Here is a 6,663-nt window from a genome sequence, read left to right as displayed (position 1 = left end):
ATCTTCTTCTCTCACAGAATTATGGAAATATTGATATGAACCTCACGATGATGGTGGTGGTGGTGATGATAATGACAATAAGTATTAGACGTCCCTTACATAGAACTTACCATGTTCCAGGCAGTGTTGTAAGATGTCATGTAGTTCTTTGAGTCCTCAAAGCACTCCTGTGAGGAAGGTACCCATAGAATCCCCCTTTTACAAAAACAACAGGCTAAGTGACTTGCTTGCCCCGCACCATACAGCTAGCAAGTAGTATCAGCCAAGCAGAACTGAATCCTGGACGGCCTGGCCTCAGGACCTCCTCTCCTAACCTTATGCTCTAACTTTTCTAAGAGATTCCCTGTGAAACTGTCTTGGAAATCTCTTGCCTCCAGAGCGCAAGTATTGAGCATGTATTTCATAAAGGAAGATTTAATGAAAAGACAATGGATACCTGATGTGCTAAACACATATCAGCAGATACTGTCTTTATTACGACTAGAAATCGGGCAGTTCTGACTCCTACAATTAAGGGACCGAATTTGAATTTTCTCAGGCATCAAAACCATCAGCTGGGAGATGAGTGCCTGGCTGTAGTTAGCTGCAGGTAGGGGTGTGTGTGTGTGTGTGTGTGTGTCTCGACAGCCCAGCCTGAGTGCAACAGCACATTGGTGGCTGCCTGAGAGGCCAGAGGAGTGCCCAGCCTGAAACGCTTTTCTTCAGCGGGCTGGGAAGGAGAATTTTTCATTCCAACAGGCCATTGGTTCTGATTGATGAAGAGAGGAGCTTCTGCTAGGAGAAGCTGACAAAGGCAATTTACAAAGGGGCGAGAGAAGGAGGAATTGAGCCGTGTGCTGCCTCGCAGATGTCGCCCGGCACTGTCCCTTGGGCCTTGGCGCAGCGTGGCAGACACGCGTCGGCGCGCGATGTAAATGTTGCGGCCAGCGTTGTTTTACTCTTTTGCAAGGACCCGGATCAATGGCCAGCCGTGCAGAGGCCATCTATCACCCTAAGAACAGGCTGTGAATTATGAGGCCAAAGTCGAAGCACCGACTCCACCGACCGCCTCCCTTGAAGAGTCGGAGACGGACATGTGGGAGGGTCCGCATCACAGTAGGGGGTGCTCCTGGGGGGGAACCAGGTCCAGGCCTGGATTCCAAGGCTGGCTCATAGCCAGCGGCCGCTGATGTCTTTTCCAAAGGGCAGGAAATGCCACAGAGGAGCCGGCTCACTTTTCGGGAGTGCTGTGCATCCCAACGACCCTCCATCCCAAAGGGTTTGTAACCTCTGTTAGTCCACCTAATGTGATAAAGAAACATTGGTTATCTCATCTCTTCCACCAATAGCGTCCATCCCGGCTGCAGTGATTTCTACCCTCCTTTGGGAGGGTCGGGGTGACTCAAATTCAATAGGTCTTGCTCCTATATTTGTCTCAAACCTTTCTTATGACCTGCAAGAAAAAATACATTTTCTATGGCAGGTCAGCATACCATACAACACAATTTCACACACATACACCTGAAACTACCCTTTTGTGAAGCAATACTTACCCTTCCTAGATGCAAAGTCCTCTGGTAGTTTGTTTGTTTATTTATTTTTACAGGGGGAAAACAACAGAAGATTATATAACTTTTATACCTCCTGTATACATGGGAGATACCCAGGAAAACTAAGTAAAACTCTCCTCTGGTAAAGTTTTTGTTTGGTTGGTTGTTTTTGTTTTTGTTTTGTTGTTTGTTTGTTTGTTTGTTTGTTTTAGGGCTGTACCACAGAATATGGAAACTCCTAGGCTAGGGATCAAATCAGAGCTGTAGCTGCCTCCCTACACCACAGCAACTTAGGATCTGAGCTGCCTCTGGGTCCTACAACACAGCTCACAGCAAACCCAAATCCTTAACACACTGAGCAAGGCCAGAGATCAAACATGCATCCTCATGGATACTAGTTGGATTTGTAACCCGTGGAGATACAATGGGAACTCCCTCCTCTGGTAGTTTGTAATTTGGTTCTAGTTCACTTAATCCTAGTCACGACTCACTCAGTATGTTTATGTTAACACCCATAGTTTGAAAAACACCATCCTAACCATCTCTTGGAGCTAATCCCTCTCTCCATCACCACCGCTATCTAAGTCCAGTATCCCATCACCTGCCATGTGGATGACTGCAATAGCCTCCAAAGTGTTTGCTCCTTGATCATTCTTGCTCTCCTTCAGTCCACTGCTAGCCTTAAAACATAGCCAGAGTAAAATTTTCTCGAGTGATCATGCTCTTTCCACAGTCAGCACCCTTGAGTGCGCCTCTGTTTCTGCCGTATGAAAGCCAGCTCCTTTTCTCTGCCTCCAGCAGCCATATCACATGGCCTCCATTTATGTTCCTAGTTTGTCTCTGGTCATTCCACCCTCATTCTTTTGAAACTGGTCATACTGAACTTCCATGTCCTTGAACTTGCCATATTCTACCCTGAGTCTGAGTCTTTGTACGGTCATTGTTTCCGCTGTTTGGAACACTCCCTCCTCTTCCCTTCATTTAGTGCAGTGGTCTACATCTACAGTAAGCAAAAGTGAGATCCAGAAATTCCTTGGGATAATGTAGAAGAAGGATTTTAAAGACCTCTCTGAAGGGATGTAGGAAGAGATGTTGGAGTAACTTTATCATGTGCTACTCGCTCACTTTCCCCTATGTGCTCTAAAGGATCCAGAGGTGTCCTTCACCGCAGTGTTGCACACTACATGGGTAAAGGGAAGGCAGGCATGGTGGATACCACTGGTGCCAGATCCACTTCATGAGGCTGAAACATCTATCACCCAGCTGCTCTGAGTGCTGGCTATAGCCTTCTCCATGGAATTCCTTCCCACCTAACAGAAGCCATTCATCTTAGGCATTACATCACTCCCATTGCTCTCCTAAACAGCCAGAGGCCAGAGACTGTCTGACACAGGGAATCTAAGGCAGCTCCCTTTGTTTCAAAGTGCAGGTAGATCTGTGCAAGGCTTCAGTACTAGGAACCAGGCTAAAATTAGTGCCCAGCCAAGACCTCCTTGCTTAGCTTTCTTCTTGTGCTCTATACTGATTCTTTCACTTCCCTTTTCCTGAGAACACTAACCAGTAAGTTATTTTCACAAATAAACCCTGGCCAAGTTCTGCTTCTAGATAACCTGAGCTATGACCACTCACACCAAAAAATACAAAGGTGGCTATCCTCAGAGGGCTGGAATGAAGGTGGGAGAAGGTGCTGTTGAAATAGCCTCCTTGGTTCCACTGTGGATATTTAGATTCCTGGGATGGGGAGACCAAGGAATAGCAGTTACTTGCCAGAAGCAAGGTTGGCCTGGTTTCCGTCAAGGGCAAATGGCCAGATGGTCTATCAGAATGGTTTGACCCTCAAGGACCTCTTTTGTTGACCGACTGGTCACAGAGTCCCTAGAACTAAGATGGATGGGCAGCTCACTAACACACTCCTGAAACTGTGTAGCTAGAAAAACCTCTATCTCAGAAGAGAAGTGAGCTTGAATTATCACAGAAGGTCAAGGCCCCTCAGCTAATAACCAAGCCTGAGATGGTTTGCAGATCTGATGCTGTGTGAGTGGAGGGGTGTGATGTGACCTTGAGGAAGGACCTGATGATAAAATCACAAAAATATCTTCTATCTGCCTCTTAGCTTCTCTCAGGGGCCTGCAGGCAGCCACCAGAGTAGCTGCACTGGGGGAGGAACATGTCCAGCCATTTAGGGAATCGTTGGTCTTGACTCTTAAAATGCCACTGTGGTTTACCAGTCAGAATATGAAATCAGATGGAAATGGTGTTTTGGTACAAGCTCCTATTTTGGTCCATGTCCATCACACAATGTGTCTCATGGTTCCATCCTACTTCCCAGATACTTGAGAGTTTAATTAGAAAAGGTGAAATTAGCTACTAACAGAGTCTCTACATTGGCTCTCTGTCCTCTGCAGCAAGGCTTATTTTTTTAGTCAAGGAGGGTAGAGTACCTTGGAATAGCCCCCATTATGCCAAAACAGACAACCCAAAGCATGACTTAGCAAAAGCCAGCTATGTACATGCACCATCTTACCTAATGTATTGACCACCCTGTGAAACTGGCATCATGAGCTTCAGTTTATAGATGAGAAGCCTGAGCTCCAGAGAGACTGAAGAATGTGTTCCTAGAAAAACCTCCGTTTCTCAATTCCGCAGGGCTTGGCTGCCATGAAGTTGTTGTCTGGTGCTCTGTGGCCCTGTTTCCACTTTACTATATTATAAATGTGCAAGGCTTTGGACCTGGGTTTTGGTTGTGACAGGGAGCCTTAAAGGAAATGCTGGCCACCTCTGCTCTCTGAGTCCCTGAGGCTGGACAAGGAATAGCAAGGGAGCCTTGAAACAGGATGGCAAAGCACTGGGTACCATATTAGCTATAGCCACTTCTAGCCATCTCCTTCTCTTCAGCTCAGAATTCTTTCAGAAATTCTAGAATGAGGTAGCCTCTCCAGTGAAAATTTCTTGTACCATGTGAGCCTTCCTGTTCTAGACTGAATTGTGTCCCCAGCAAAATTCGTATGTTGGAGCCCTAACTCTCAACATGACTGTACTTGGCGATTTAAGGAGATAATAAAGGTGAAATCAGGCCAAATGGTGGAGATTAAACCCAGAAGAACTGGTGTCTATAAGAGGAAGAGACCCCAGAGCTGTCCTTCCCCACAGGCTCACCACTGAAAGGCCCTGTGAAGACACAGCAAGGACATGGCCATCTACAGGCCAGGAGGACAGCTTCACCAGAAACCAAATGGCCCAACACCTTAATCTTCCACCTCTAGCCTCCAAAACAGTGAGAAAGTACATTTAGTTGCTTAAGCCACCCAGTTTGTGGTATTTAGTTATGACAGCCCTAGAGCACTAAAGGACTTCCCTTAGCCGGCCTGGAGCCAGCCTCTGCACGGCTGTGCTGTTTGACCACAGAGGCTGCCTGTTTGTCAACCCCTAGCAGAGAGTTTGTCAAGTACTTTACTCCCGATGAGATTTCTAGCAAGAGTGGTGCCGAGGACTCTTCTTTTTTAATCGACATTATTATTATCATGAAAAATTATATTCTACACTTGCCTTCTGCTTGGAGACTGATTGTGAGGCCTGCAATGAATTGTGGAATAATCTTCACTAAGGCATAATTAATACACACTGATTCAATTAGTCAGAGCCCTACCCCCATCCTGCCCTCTTTCTCTTGCTAAAAAAAATTTACATTTATATTAGTCAAGCAGGGAATGTGAGAAGGGGAATGAAAATACTCCAGCACTTTTGAGACCCTTTTCTCTTTGTATTATGGCGTGTTTTCTCCCAGCCCCTGAAGCTTTTCAGCTCTCAAATGCTCCAGGACACAAGAAAAGGTCTGTCGGCTGGAACTTTGCAAGGGGACATGCTCTCCCAAACCAGAAATCGGCCTGCTGGAGTTCCGCTTGTGGCATAGCAGAAATGAATCTGACCGGTATCCCTGAGGATGTGGGTTCGATCCCTGCCTTGTTCAGTGGGTTAAGGATTTGGCTTTTTCCTGAGCTGTGGTGTAGGTCACAGACGAGGCTCAGATCCCGCATTGCTATGGCTGTGGTGCAGGCCAGCAACTGTAGCTCCAATTCAATCCCTAGTCTGGGAACTTCAATATGCTGCAAAATAGACCAAAAAAAAAAAAAAAGAAAGAAGGAAAGAAAGAAGATATCCTGTCAGCCTCAAGGTTCCGGTCTTCACACCCATACTCAGGCAACCCTCATCTTGGGCTTGCTCTTCTTCCTAAGCACCTCTTCAGTGTGACATTTCTCCACTAGCCCACGGCCTTTATCTGCTGGTTCCCAGACTTTGCAAGATTTTCTGACCCATCTTTCTAGCTGTTCTTCCCTCCCTTCCAGCCACTCTCCACACTGTTGCCAGCAACCATTACTCTAAAGTCTCTTCAGGAGTTTCCTCTAGAGGAAATGTGCTTTTTGCTGTTGACATCTCCTATGCCCATCCCAGCTCATGGGGCAGGCACATGACTCAGGTCTGCCCCAGGCTACCTGTCCCTGCTGACTGGGTCACAGAGACCCTGCCAACCCCAGCAGGGCTCATCCAGACCCTGCCTCTACCCCCTTCCCTGAGATTTTGCTGGAGCTATGAGGAAAATGGCATCCATTTCATTCTAAAATCATGAATCCTGGAGTTCCCACCATGGCGCAGCGGAAACAAATCCAACTAGGAAGCATGAGGTTGCGGGTTCGATCCCTGGCCTCGCTCAGTGGGTCAAGGATCCGGCATTGCCATGAGCTGTGGTGTAGGTCACAGATGTGGCTCAGATCTGGTGTTGCTATGGCTGTGGTGTAGGCCGGTGGCTATAGCTCCGATTAGACCCCTAGCCTGGGAACCTCCGCATGCCACAGGTGCGGCCCTAGAAGAGACAGAAAGACAAAAAAATAAAAAAATAAAATCATGAATCCCCAATGATCTATCACTAGAGGACCAACAATTTCAAGGAAATCTGAGCCAAGAGATGGAGAGAGGAGTTCCTGTCGTGGCACAGTGGTTAACGAATCCACCTAGGAACCATGAGGTTGCGGGTTCGGTCCCTGGCCTTGCTCAGTGGGTTAAGGATCCGGCGTTGCCGTGAGCTGTGGTGTAGGTTGCAGATGCGGCTCAGATCCCTCGTTGCTGTGGCTCTGGCGTA

This window comes from Sus scrofa, chromosome 2 (genome assembly GCF_000003025.6).
Source record: "Sus scrofa isolate TJ Tabasco breed Duroc chromosome 2, Sscrofa11.1, whole genome shotgun sequence".
NCBI lineage: Eukaryota > Metazoa > Chordata > Mammalia > Artiodactyla > Suidae > Sus > Sus scrofa.
This window is presented reverse-complemented; position numbering follows the sequence as displayed.